General features: G+C 44.5%; 1 pseudogene; it reads left to right on the top strand.

The window, feature by feature from the left end:
• The first annotated feature begins 8,955 nt into the window (after positions 1 to 8,955).
• On the top strand, positions 8,956 to 10,036 carry LOC138942780 (uncharacterized; annotated as a pseudogene).
• The last annotated feature ends 4,549 nt before the right edge of the window (positions 10,037 to 14,585 follow it).

The following is a 14,585-nucleotide window of genomic DNA, read 5'->3' as shown; positions in this document are numbered from 1 at the left end:
CATATTATACATATTATATATTATACATATTATATATTATACATAACAAAATTGTAGACATGTTAAAACTAAAATACTCGTATAACTATAAAACAAGGAAAATCTTAGAAAAGTTGTAGACATGTTAAAACTAAAATAATCGTGTAATTATAAAACAAAGAAAAAAATAATAACACAATACAATTAAAATTAAAACTTGTGAAAATCGATTAACCGTTTAAATAATCGATTATAGAGTAATTATCATTATTAATCTTTAAATCGTATGATTATAAAACAATCGTAATTTTGTACGAGTTCTCTCTTGCGCTCCATATAAACTCTTTCTCGCGCCGCTACGCGGCCGCCATATCCTGCGTTCTCTCTTTTGCGCTTTATGCGGACTCTTTTTTATATTTTATATATATTCTTCATCGCATTGTTAAGCGAACATCGTATCTCGCGGTAACTTTATTCTCGCGGTAGCTTTATTCACGCGTTACTCTATATATAACACTTTCAAGAATATAATAAAGAGTCATGGAAATCATCGATCTGTCCAATTCGCGGCTAATCTCGACTCGATTTATGGCAAATTCTCGCATTCTATCTCGTTTGCATGTAGCATGTAGCATAATATATGTTCGATGCTAATGAAGTAGAATGCGAATTTGTCAAATCGAGTCGAGATTTGCCAAGACTTGGACAGAATGGTGGTTTCCACGACTTTTATATCGCAAAAACACAAAAAGTTCATTTTTTCGCGTTCTATACGAGTTCTCTCTCGCACCGCTACGCGGCCACCGTATCCTGCGTTCTCTCTTTCAAACTTTATACGTACTCTTTCTCGCGCTTTGTATACATTCTTTATTACGTCACTATGATAACGCTAAAACTCGCATTAACATCTTTTTCACATTATTCTATATAAAACACTTCCGAGAGCATAATAGAAAGATCGTGAAAATGTACGATCAGTCTTATTTATAATAGATTTTATATCTAATACCTATTATATATAAGACCGATCGAACATTTTCACGATTTTTTATTAAAATCTAATAAATAAAACCGATTAATTTTTATTATTTTATTAAAATCTATTATAATAAATTATATTCAAATTATATTCAAATTATATTATTCGCGCAAATTTGTTCTTCGAAACGATTCGTAGAACGTCCATCGATGTTTTTTCGACGCAATCGTGAATTATATCGAAAATACAATGATAATATATTATTTATAAAATATGTTTATACTAAATAAACTACTAACTAAAGTTTAAATGTTTTAAGAAACGTATAGTATTTTTTCGCTCCCTACAACGGTATTTTATAATGTCCCCACGGTAACGTATCCGTAGTTCCCGATATCGTGTATCGTTTGTCATCGTGCGGACTGAGCGCGATTTTTAATTCCGATACTGCATACATCTCGTGTAACTCGGATCTTATACAAAACTGCTCGCGCTTCATCTCGATCCCCTGTCGAAGACAGCGCGCGTAATCGTCAAACGTTATCGTTCTCGCGACAACGCCGCTCTTAACACCCTTGATTCTTTTTGTATCGCTTTTACCGGCGACTCGCAGCGCGTACATTTTCGCCCTAAGTCCAATAAATTCGGTCATAATCGCGCCAGCGTTCTCATCCTTCATCGCACCGGGTATTTTTTTATTAACGAGAGGCATTCCATACGCATTGTTCATTGCGTAATCGCTCGTATCGAACTTGTCGATATCGCGCTTCATGTCCTCGCATTCGACGCGATAAATGAGACTATCCGTATCGGTGTACATTATTTTACACTTATCTCGATACAATGGTAGCATATACTCGTAGTGAAATTCGTATAAACGAATTTTAGATATATCGAGAATACACATACCTACATAAATTGGTTTATTGAACTTAATCTCGAGTTTACGCAATTCTACAGCTACGAGATCCTCCGCGAAAACGCTTCTACTGTGAAAATTCGGTTTCGCGATCATCGCCTCCGCGCCGTATCGCCCGTCCCATCGAGTCACGAGTCGAACATTCGAATGATTGCGCACGTTTTCCATAGTTTTGCCAAACACGGCATTATTCATTAATTTGTATAGATTTTTCTCAAACTCGTTTTTCGCGTTAATTCGTAATCGTGTATTCAGTTCGATATATTCGCGCAACCATGAAGATTGCGCGAATCGCAATATTCTGTGTATTTTCGTAATGCGTAATCCGTGTCGAACGCATTGCTGCAAATTGCGATAATATATCACGTAACGGTTCTTATCGTACAGTGTGGCGAGAAGCTTCTCGTCTCGTTTTCCGGGCGGCTTATCGCGCGTCGGGCAGAATGGCAAGTCAGCGTGAGAATCGTGAAGGTCGGACGGATATGCAAGGTCGACCTCTAGAATATAACCGATAGGCGAGTCCGATGTCACGGACATTAAGTCAACGCTCGTAACGTTATCGACCCATCGAAAATTTTCGTAAGGCAACGATTGACACATCGCCCATCCGTACAAATTATTTATATCGAAGTACATGAGATACGACGATGGTTCCGAAGAATCGTACTTGACTGTAAATATTTGTTATTAGCGCGCGCGTATCTGTTGGAACATTGACTTAGCCCGCCGCGTATTCCACGCTCCACGAACATTACCATATCAATGTCGGTTAATAATTCGAATCGCACACTCGTATACTTCAACATAGCGTCCCATGTGTATCCCGGTAACGTGTAATAATACGCGGGATCTAAATTATAACTTCTCATACACGCGTCACGAAAATTTTCGAAAACATCGGCCAATAGAAGAACGTCAGTCTTTAAATACAAATCACTATAATCGCTTAACGTTTCGACGCGAAATCGCTCCCAGACTCTTATCGCGCGCGCGTAATCGTTCTCAGATATCGCATCACCGGTTAGCGAACTGTGAAAAGCCTCGCGCGGCGGTAAACGAGTCTCTAACAATTTATCTACGTCGTCGACATACTCGTACGGAAATACACCCTTTCGCGCGAGAAGCTCGAAATCGGCGTCGCTAAGATCGGAAAATTCCGAACGCGCGATCCTCAATTCGCTTTTGTCTAGATACGACGCCAATTTCTCGAGACTCGCGCTTAAAAATTTGAAAGAATCCACGAAACGCAACTTCAAGCGTTTTCCGAACCATCCCTCGTCCCACGCATCTTCGACGTTCTTCGTGAAAGAGATATACGTTTCTTTCGTTATCGGCAATATTTCCACGCTACCGGGAAAAGCGTTAGCTACATCTTTAATGATAAAATGCGCGTCGTAACCCGATAAATTGTGAAAGAATACGGGAATTACGTAAGTAACCTTATAATTTAAATTACAATTCGAATGCGCCGGACCTCTGTACCGTCCAGTCAGATGACAGTGATCGCGCACGCGAGCGTCTCCCAATTCGAACGGTTTCTCGCATATGCTGCAGTACGTCGCGTTTACGAATCTCTCCCATTCATCCGATGTAAGATTCGTCATAGGAGCATCGATATCGAGAACAGTTTTCGCGCGAAGCACTAGATCGTGCAGTTCTCTAACGAACCACAATACGCAATTTTCACCGCGATAAGTTCTGTAAGTAGAGCTAACGCCATCGAGCGCGCATCGCGCGTAATATCCAGCGCTATAAACTTCGTGATGCTGAACGATAGATGTATTCGACGTTCTCCTCTCCTCTTTCTTCTTCAGTACGCATTCGAGATCAGCGTACACCACGAATGGAAGTCGCTCCTTTCTACTATAGTTACGAAACTCTAACCATTTGTCGTCTTTGGTAGGAAGGACTATAGCGCACTCGTTCATCCTTCCGCAGTCCACGCTGTGAGCCGATAACTTATCGCTCGTTCGAAAATAGTGCATGCATCTGCGACATAACGCACATTTTAAATCTCGCGCATTATCAACATCGCGCGACGATTTTTTTAATTAGTACTCACCGATCGCATATATGCGATTTATGTCGACTACCGCTGAGTTGCGAGCCGACGAGTCGCGACAAATTCTTAATCCACGCGAAATGCGTCGCGTCATCTCGTCGCGACATATCGTCAAAATACAACAGATTAACGTGTCTGTTCTTTTTATCATCAGTGAGACGCAAAGGAACAACGCGACAACCGTCTTTTCCCTCCTTTTTATCTCGAACGGTATACACATTAATAGATATATCGTTAATACGCTCGAATCTAGTAATTTTGTTCAAACTCATAGGAAATTTAACGCCCTTCAGATTCAGCACCGTCGTGTAATGCGGGTACGAAGATTCCCGACCCACGTTTTTTTCAGCTGGATACAGAGCGGCGACCACCGCCCATGCGAAACACGCATTGTCATTAGATTGCACGTTTATCACCGCTTTCTTCAACGCGATCTCTCGCGGTAATTTGACGCGACATCCCGCGTGCATAGGATTGTATCTGTTCACGTTCACGGTTAAATTGAATATTCGCGATAACGCCCATCCGCTATCGCGCTCCTGAAATTCTTCCAACGAGGTTAGAGTAGCGTCGACCACTCGCTTCTCGTACCACTCTCGCGAGTCTGAAAGAGGTAGAAGCGGATAATTCTTCGTGACAATAGTCTTAACATCGATCTTGTCGCCCGAAACGAACTCGCCAACAAATACGGTATTGACCTTAACACCGTTATATTCATTCATAACATCGCGTATTCGATCGAGCACGGTATCTCTAGCGTCCTCGAGAAATCGTCGAGGTTCGATATAATCGAAATTAATAACCGCGCCGGTTAAAACGCGTCTAGAGAAAGCCGTCTCGATCTCGGACCACGAGAATCCCTCGCGTTCCTCTACGCCGCCTCCCACGCGTTCGAAACGTCGACGCAGATCGTCTCTCGCGCCCGTTAATCGAACGATTCGAGCGATAAGAGAATTGATCGCTCCGGTCGATCTCCCTCGGCGCTCTCCTCGACATCTCTCCCGCAGAGACTCGAGACACTCGTCGCACCGTCGCGCCCACGCGCGATACGCGTTCCCCGTCGCGACGTCCAGCGCGCTATCGAGAAGATCGCGCGCCTCCATCTCGTCACTCGTCGTCTAACGAACGCCAAGATTTTTTACAAATAAACCACGTCTCCTCCTCGTCGTAATTCTCGATGTAGAACAAAGCTCTCGTCTCGCAGCCGGCGCACCAATTATTCGACACGTCGAAAACCTCGTCGACGAGATCGCAAGCGGGCACCATCTCGCTATACACCGTTTTCGTCACGTGCGTCGATACGCTCTTCGCGAAACTCGAGCTACGCGCGCAATACGCGCAATATCTCTCGTTCTCCTCGAAATACTCTCCGTTCTCGAATCGGCAACCGAACTTAAAGAAACAATGCACGACGTGATTCACCTCTCACGAAAATTTCGGAATTCCGTATCGCTGTCTCCAATTGCGATAGAGCAAATAGCCATCGGCTCCGACATTCGCGAAAGGTTCGTCGAATCGCGTCTCGCTCGCCTCTCGCACGAACTCTTCCGCGAAATCGATCTCTTCTATACAGTACAAACGATCCTCTATATAACGTTCGCGTAGTTCTTTCTTCAAACAATTCGGTATCTCCAAATTCCATATATCCTCGACATTTCCGATTCGAACGTTCACCGCTCTTCCGGCTAATCTCGTTAAAGCGCTCGGCGCGCGCTTCATCGCGCCGCGAAATATCCTCGAACGTACTAACATCGCGGCGTCCTTTTATAACGAGGAAAATAGCGAGGACGCGCCCCCGATTAACCGAACCGGATACTCGCTCTCGGACGCGCGACGTCGCCGGAAAATGAAAAAAACTCGCCCCGAAACGCGACGAGCGCGCTCGCGCTAACGCGCGCCTCGAGAGGAGAAGAGCGACGAGGGACGCCCCTCCGTCCGCTCGACCGCCCACCGACGATCCCCCGTCCCCTCGACGCCGGGCGCCCGCCGCCCGCTCGCGGATCGCGCGCTAGAAGCGCCCCCCTAAAGAATCGCGACGGCGGATCGCGCGCTAGAAGCGGCGCGCCCCCCTAAAGAATCGCGACGGCGGATCGCGCGCTAGAAGCGGCGGATCGCGCGCTAGAAGCGCCCCCCTAAAGAATCGCGACGGCGGATCGCGCGCTAGAAGCGGCGCGCCCTCCTAAAGAATCGCGACGGCGGATCGCGCGCTAGAAGCGGCGGATCGCGCGCTAGAAGCGCCCCCCTAAAGAATCGCGACGGCGGATCGCGCGCTAGAAACGGCGCGCCCCCTAAAGAATCGCGACGGCGGATCGCGCGCTAGAAGCGGCGCGCCCCCTAAAGAATCGCGACGGCGGATCGCGCGCTACAAGCGGCGGATCGCGCGCTAGAAGCGCCCCCCTAAAGAATCGCGACGGCGGATCGCGCGCTAGGGGCGCGAGTCGCGTCGAGGTCGCGAGTCGGGCGCGCCACCCCCCGAGCGCCATCTCTCGAGCGCTCTCGGCGACTCGTACCCACCGCTTCCCCCCGGCCGCGCTTCCCCTCTCATCCTACTTACCCCCCCATGCACTCGTCCAGCCCGCTCTCCATCCCTCGGGCGCCCACAAACTGCTCCGAAACTATCTCTCTCTCTTACTCCCCAACGATACCCTCTCTCTCACACTCACACAAAACTGATCCAAAACCGGCCTATCTATCCTACTCGCGGGCAATCTTTATTCCTTTACGCGAGCAATATCTCTAACAACCGCGAGTGTCAAAACGAGTATCAATAATTATTATAAAATTAAATAGCCACGCAGTCGGCAGAAATATATACGAAGAAGCGAGAGGCGAGTCTCGAGACCGAAACTCGACTCTAGACACGCGCACGTTAAGATATCCGTTATCGTGATACGCGACGCGAGCGAAAGTGCGGGAACATTGTAATCAAGTCACAAATAAAATAGATATTAATATATTTATTTAACTGAAAAGGTGTCATTTTAAACAAACAACAACAAGTGAAGTTCTCAGGCGGAGCCCGAATTTCCAAATTCCTTCCGGCAAACAATCCCAACTACCGTGCCTCTCCGGAGGCACAACAAGAGCAATTAAATCTCATGCAAAGAAATCAGCAAACGCTGCAACACGCGATGAAAAAATCAGATTAAAATATTAAACGCAACAATAAGAAAATTCTGCAAGAAAATGAAGAACAATTTCTAAATATAACAGAGAAGATGTGACAAGCCTGGATACAAGCAGAAGTCGGCTATGGACAACGAGAATATCTCGACGAACACTTTATAATATTAAATACCATAATAAAAGACTTAACAGACGATCTTATGGACATTATCGCGCATCTGACTAACGCGAAAGGAAGAGTAATCGACATACCAGGTATATAAATATGAAACCGGAATTTGCCCATAGATGGCCCTAGCTATCAATGTAGTTATCGTCAAACCGCGCCATTTTCTTGTTTTGACATCTGATAAAGATTTTCAACTCACAACAATACAAGTTTCATACAACAGCATAGTTTTTAATGAGTGGCCTTCACTTGGACACAGTACAATTGGACACGGTGCAAATGGACACGTTACAAATGGACACGAGATTGTGCACACGGTTCAATTGGACACAGTGCATTTGGACACAGTAATTTTGGATACAGTAGCTTTTGGACACATAAGAAAATACGCATCGTTTACTTGGACACCGCTCAATTGGACACTGTTCATTTGGACACCGTTCGTTTGGACACAGAAAGATGCGCACCGTTCATTTGGACACCGTTCGTTTGGACACCGTTATTTGCCCACCGTTCGTTTGGACACCGTTCATTTGCCCACCGTTCGTTTGGACACCGTTCATTTGCCCACTGTTCGTTTGGACACCGTTCATTTGCCAACCGTTCGTTTGAACACCGTTCATTTGCCCACCGTTCGTTTGGACACCGTTCATTTGTACACAGAAACATGCGCACTGTTTGTTTGAATATGTAACAGATGGAGAGAAATAAAAATCATTTTGGGAAAATATAATCAGTATTCTTATAACACTTTATACTGGTAAATCTATGTAAAATATGAAATCGTGAAAAGGAGATACATTTGAAGGTTATAATATCTGTCAAAATAAAATATATTCATACTTATATATCTCTGATACTGATGTCATTAATTTTACATTGCTTTTAGCACTTTGTTTAGCCTTTCGCATATTTGGATGTCATGCATGGATACAGTGGGTTCCGCCCCCCCTGCGGGGGGGCTCCACTTCCGAAAGATATAACCTAACCCAAACCTATTTCTTATTTAAAACAAAAATTTGGTGTGGATTACGTCGTATAACTTATTAACTAAATCAAATTTTGGTGTCCAAACGAACGGTGTCCAAACGAATGGTGGGCAAATGAACGGTGTCCAAACGAACGGTGGGCAAATGAACGGTGTCCAAACGAACAGTGGGCAAATGAACGGTGTCCAAACGAACGGTGGGCAAATAAACGGTGTCCAAACGAACGGTGGGCAAATAACGGTGTCCAAACGAACGGTGTCCAAATGAACGGTGCGCATCTTTCTGTGTGCAAACGAACGGTGTCCAAATGAATAGTGTCCAAGTGAGCGGTGTCCAAGTAAACGATGCGTATTTTCTTATGTGTCCAAAAGCTACTGTATCCAAAATTACTGTGTCCAAATGCACTGTGTCCAATTGAACTGTGTGCAAAATCTCGTGTCCATTTGTAACGTGTCCATTTGCACCGTGTCCAATTATACTGTGTCCAAGTGCACCACTCCCTACAACGATCACGTGAATACCGACATGCCGTACGATGAATTTTGCGCGTTGTGTCGCGATTGTTGGCAGCGCAAGTACGGATTCGTAGTAATAGACAAGGACAGTTCGCTCAACGATGGTCGATACAGAAAAGGATTTAACGTGTTCGCGATACCGCAAAACGATTAGTTGTTGCCGATACTTCGTCGGGGTGAAACGTGAAAGAGAGATTGACATTTTTGTTTTTCCGCGATGGCTGCAATCGATAAGAACGAGGATATTCGCGAGCGCGAGAAGATTGCGAGGGCAATTGTAAAAACTAGCGAATCGATTCGCAAGAAACATCGCGCTTTGAAGACCGGTAAGATCGAGGAGGATATCGTGTTGGATAGGCGCTTTAGACTTCTCATCGAGCCGTTACGAAAAGATCGTCGACAAGTCTAGCTCGATCGCGGTGAAGAACGAGCCTGTGAGTAACACCGACGCGGGAATCGAAGCGTTGTCCATTCCGGAGCGCGAGAAGGATGATGATGTGACACCGCAAAAGAAAAAACGATCAAACGTCAGGTCGGATCGCTCACCGACACCGCATAAATCGAAACGATCGGACGCTCCACTGGATGTACCGCTGATAACCTCTACACCGTCCGCGTCAATGAGAACTATACAACCTACGATGCCCGAATTATTCACGAGCCAGGATGTTTTTGAAACCACGGACGACTCGCTCATGACATCCGTTCGAAATCAGTTGCAAACGCCGGAAGGTCAAGAAACGTTGCGATATCAATTAGGTCCACTGGGTCAAAGGTACATCTAGTCTATCTTGAGCGGCGATCAAGAGAGCGGTATAGACAACGTGTACGGTGTTTATCTCGGCAAGAATGGAATGATGTTCGGTAATAAACGTTTTGACGTGGACAACGCGGATAGCATAATTATCGATGGCATACGATACGTCGGCACACCTGGTCTTTACGAGTTGATCTTTAAGAAATTTCCCGATGACGTCATCTATACGGAAGATGATAAGCAAACGTACAAGAGCATGCTGTTGACGACGAGCGCGCATAAACGCAATCACGATGCACACGGTCGATTACTGAGTAACAGGGGATACAAGTACAAAGAAATAATCGCAAAGTTGATACCGATCAAACCCAAAGGAACAAAATCTGGAAAGGGATTATTCGCGCCTCGCGAAATGACGCTAACCGACAACAAGATTGACTACGTGCACTGGGACGATCCCAACGAGCTGGTGGATCGTCTACGATTGCTCAATGCTTCGCACCAAGCGGGTCACAACGGTCACGACAACGAGATCTTGTGAATCATCGAGGAACTTCGCGAAGCCGGCGTTATGATAAATTAAACGGTGTCTCGACAAAACTAATCAATCGATCGACCGACATCGCTCGCATCGATGATGAATATCAACAAATTTGGGATATCCGAGCAGAGTAGAGACGTGACGAACATCATTTCGTACCGTCGATGGAGTGGATTAATGAGAAGTTTCGTGCGCGATAACGCTCTGTGTCGCACCGTTACGAACTTTGACGCGAGGTCGCGCAAGATTCGTCGTGTAGCGCAACCTGTGGCTGATACCGACGTCGTCAACAAACTGTACGTGGATCAGTGCGTTAAAACGTTGAGAAATCAACTGAAAGAGTCAGACGAGAAGCTTGCTTCGTTCGAGAAAGACGTGCGTGCGTTACAGACTCTGATAAACGAGCTTCGGCATGCGAATATCGCTAGATTAGAAACGCCAACGAACGACGACGAAACGTCAACAAACACTAACGAAACGTCAACGAAACGACGACGAAACGTCAACAAACACCAACGAAACGTCAACGAAACATCAACGAATGCTAACAAAACGCCAACAAAACGCCAACGAACGACAACGAAACGACGACGAAACGCCAACGAAACGCTAACAAACGACAACAAAACGTCAACGAACAACAATGGACAGCAATAAACGGATCAAGAACGGCTACGAACGGCTGACGAATGACAGCGGACGACAACGAACGGTTCAAGAACGGTTATTGGACGGTTATCTAACATCTCAGGAACGGGTCAGGAACGGCTACGATCGAATCAGGAACGACTACCAAACGGGTCAGGAACGGCTACGAACGGCTATCGAACGGCAACGAATGGTAGCGGATGATAAAGAACGACTATTGAATGACAATAAACGGAAATAAACGACTATTAAATGGTTAAAAAAAAAGGTTAGAGATATAAATCATAATGTAATTTCTTTGCACATATTACGCGCCGACTAGCCGTACCACTAAAAACATGACATCGTTAAAATCCAACGGACGTAAAAATATCGAGAAGCTACGACTCGTCGAGGAACTGCATGCTTCGGCGAGAAGAAATTTTCCCCGAAGACGCGTCATAGTGCGGGGTTACGATGACCTGTGGCAAGCTGACATCGTCGAGATGCGTCCGTACTCTCGTTTCAACAAAGGTTATCACTACATACTCACCGTCATCGATGTGCTGAGCAAGTACGAGTGGGCCGTACCGCTCAAGAGTAAAGGCGGAAGTGAAATGGCTGATGCTATCGCTTAGATAATTCGAGATAGTAAGAAATGCCCGAAAAACATGCAAACCGATATGGGAAAGGAATTTTACAACATCGACGTACAACGTCTCATAAGAAAACACGATATTAATCATTATTCCACGTATTCGGTGTTGAAGGCATCGGTTGTCGAACGATTTAATTGCACGTTAAAGAATGACACGTGGAAAATGTTTACGCTAAACGGAACTTACAAGTGGATTGACGCGTTGCCGCGACTCGTGTCGGATTACAACGCGCGCAAGCATCGCACTATCGGTATGAGACCTATCGATGTTACCCCCGCGATCACCGATAAACTTTTAAATACAGTATACAGCAACGTAAAGATTGCGGCACCAGCAAGATTTAAAGTAGGTAACCCGGTACGCGTTAGCAAGTATAAGACGATCTTCGAGAAGGGTTACACACCAAATTGGACCACCGAGGTGTTTAAGATTATTAAAGTGCAGCGTACTAATCCCGTAACCTATCTACTCGAGGACTATCGCGGAAAATCTATTGCTGGAGCGTTCTACGAATACGAGTTGCATCGCGCGACTTATCCGGACGTGTATCTCGTGGAGAAAGTACTGCGCAGGAGAGGTGACGAGGTTTACGTGAAATGGCTGGGATTCGATGGATCGCACAACTCTTGGATACACAAGGACAATGTGATTTAATTCATACAAATTGTATTTTATTTTTAACATATAAAAAATATGAAATACATATAAAGTATCTGAAATATGTAAAATATATACAGCATATAAAACATACGTAAGATATATATACAGCATGTAAAATATAAAATATAAAAGAAAGATAGAATTATATTTATTTTGTTTTCCCGATACACACACATGCATACATACATACATACATACATACATACACACATACATATATATATTATATTATAAGGGTATTCGGAAATGTCCCCACGGTAGCGTGTCGGTCAAATCAGGTACGATATATCGCTTGTCATCGTACGGACTCAGAGCAATTTTTGTCTCGCTGATTGTATACACTTCGTGCAATTTGGATCTTATGCAAGACTGTCGTCGAGTCATCTCAATTTCATCGCGCAGACACCGCGTGTAATCGTCGAACGTTATCGTTCTCGCTACGACGTACTCTTGACGCCTTTAACCTTTTTTGTATCTTTTTTATTATCTACTCGCAATGCATACATTTTTGCTCTAAGCCCGACAAATTCAGTCATGATCGCACCATTATTTTCGTCCTTCATCAAACCCGGCACTTTCTTGTTCTCGAGCGGTATACCGTACGCATTGTTAACCGGATAATCGCTCGTGTCGAATTTAGCAATATCGCGTTTCATGTTCTTGTACACATCCTCGCACTCGATGTGATAAATTAAACTTTCTGTATCGGTGTACATTATTTTACATTTCTCTCGATATAACGGTACCTTGTATTCGTGATGAAATGTATACAAACACGTTTTAGAAATGTCGAGGATGCACATGCCGACGTAGATCGGTTTACTGAATTTTACCTCGAATTTGCGCAATTCGACAGCGATCAAATTTTCCGAAGAGACGCTCCTGCTGTGAAAATTTGGTTTCGCGATCATCGCCTCCGCGCCATATCGTCCGTCTCACTTTGTTAATAATTTTACATCGACGTGATTGCGCACGTTTTCCATAGTTTTACCGAATACCGCGTTGTTCATTAACTTGTACAATTTTTCTTGAAATCGTTTGTCGCGCGCATTCTAAACCGGGTGTTCAGTTCGATGTAATCGCGGAGCCATGCGGATTGAACAAATTGCAATACACGATGTATCTTTGCGACGCGAAGGCCGTGACGCGTGCATTGTTGTAGGTTGCAATAGTGTATGACATAACGCTTCTTATCGTATAAGGTTGCGAGGAGTTTGTCTTGCCGCTTGCCGGGCGGCTTATCGCGCGTTGGACAGAACGTCAGCATGCGCATCGTGAAGATGTTGCGGATACTCTAGATCAACCTCGAGAATATAACCTGTAGGCGAATCCGAAGCGATTGCGCTAACGTCAAACTCAGAGATATCGTCGACCCATCGAAATTAGCATAGGGCAGCGGTTGACACATCGCCCAACCGTACAAGTTGTTTACATCGAAATACATCATATACGATGACGGTTTCGATTGATCGTAAGACGGCGTGTACTTGTTATTGGCTCGCGCGTATCTGCCGGAACATTGACTTAGGCCACCGCGTATTCCCCGTTCAATAAACATAACCATATCGATATCAGTAAGTAATTCGAACGTAATATTCGTATGTTTTAACATGGCGTCCCACGTGTATCCGGAAAGAGTATAATAATACGCGGGGTCGAGCCCATAACTCTCGATACATTTTTCGCAGAAATTTTCAAAAATATCTGCCAATAACAAGACATCCGTTTTTAAATACAGATCGCTGTATTCACCCAAGGTTTGTAGGGAGAACCGCCTCCAGACGTTTTTGGCGTGCGCGTAATCGCTCTCGGATACGGTGTCACCGGTCAAAGAACTGTAAAATGATTCGCGCGGTGGTAAACATGTACCGTGCAACCTATCGATACAGTCAATGTATTCGTATGGGAAAATAACTTTTCGCGTCAATAAATTGAACCCTTCAATTGATAAATTTTGAAATTCCGATTTTAAAATTTGAAGTTTATCATTATTTAAAAACGATGCCAATTTTTCGAGACTAGTACTGAGAAATTTGTATGAATCGATGAACCGTAACTTTATATCGCTTCGCCAATCTGATTTTTCAACGGTATCTTTAACTTTAACATGTTTCGTGAATGAAATATACTTTTCTTTTGTTATCGGTAGTACGTCGATCGAGCCTTCGAACGCGGTAGCTATTTCTTTGATGATAAAATGTGAATCGTAACCGGATAAATTGTGAAATACTATGGGAATGCGAAAAGAGTTTTTATAATTTAAATTGCAGTTTGAATGCGCGGGACCTCGATACCGCCCGGTAAGATGGCAATAATCGCGTACGCGTGTATCGTCTTGCGCGAACGGTTTTTCGCAAATGTGACAGTGTGTCGTGCTGTGAAATTTTTCCCGCTCATCTCGCGTTAAATTTACCATGGGGACATTTATGGTTAAAATAGTTTTTACGCGTTGCGCTAAAGTTTTTAATTTTTCTACGAACCACGAAACGCAATCGGTACTACGGCGAGAATGATACGCGGATAATGATTCGTCATACGAACAATGTACATAATAACCTATGCTAAATACTTGGTGATGTTGAAACGTGTACGTAGACGTCATC

The sequence above is a fragment of the Polyergus mexicanus genome, unplaced genomic scaffold, assembly GCF_030449975.1.
Source record: "Polyergus mexicanus isolate NDT 795.1 unplaced genomic scaffold, iyPolMexi1.0 SCAF_23, whole genome shotgun sequence".
Taxonomy (NCBI): Eukaryota; Metazoa; Arthropoda; class Insecta; order Hymenoptera; family Formicidae; genus Polyergus; species Polyergus mexicanus.
The sequence above is the reverse complement of the archived record's forward strand: the minus strand, read 5'-3'. Positions and strand labels throughout refer to the sequence as shown.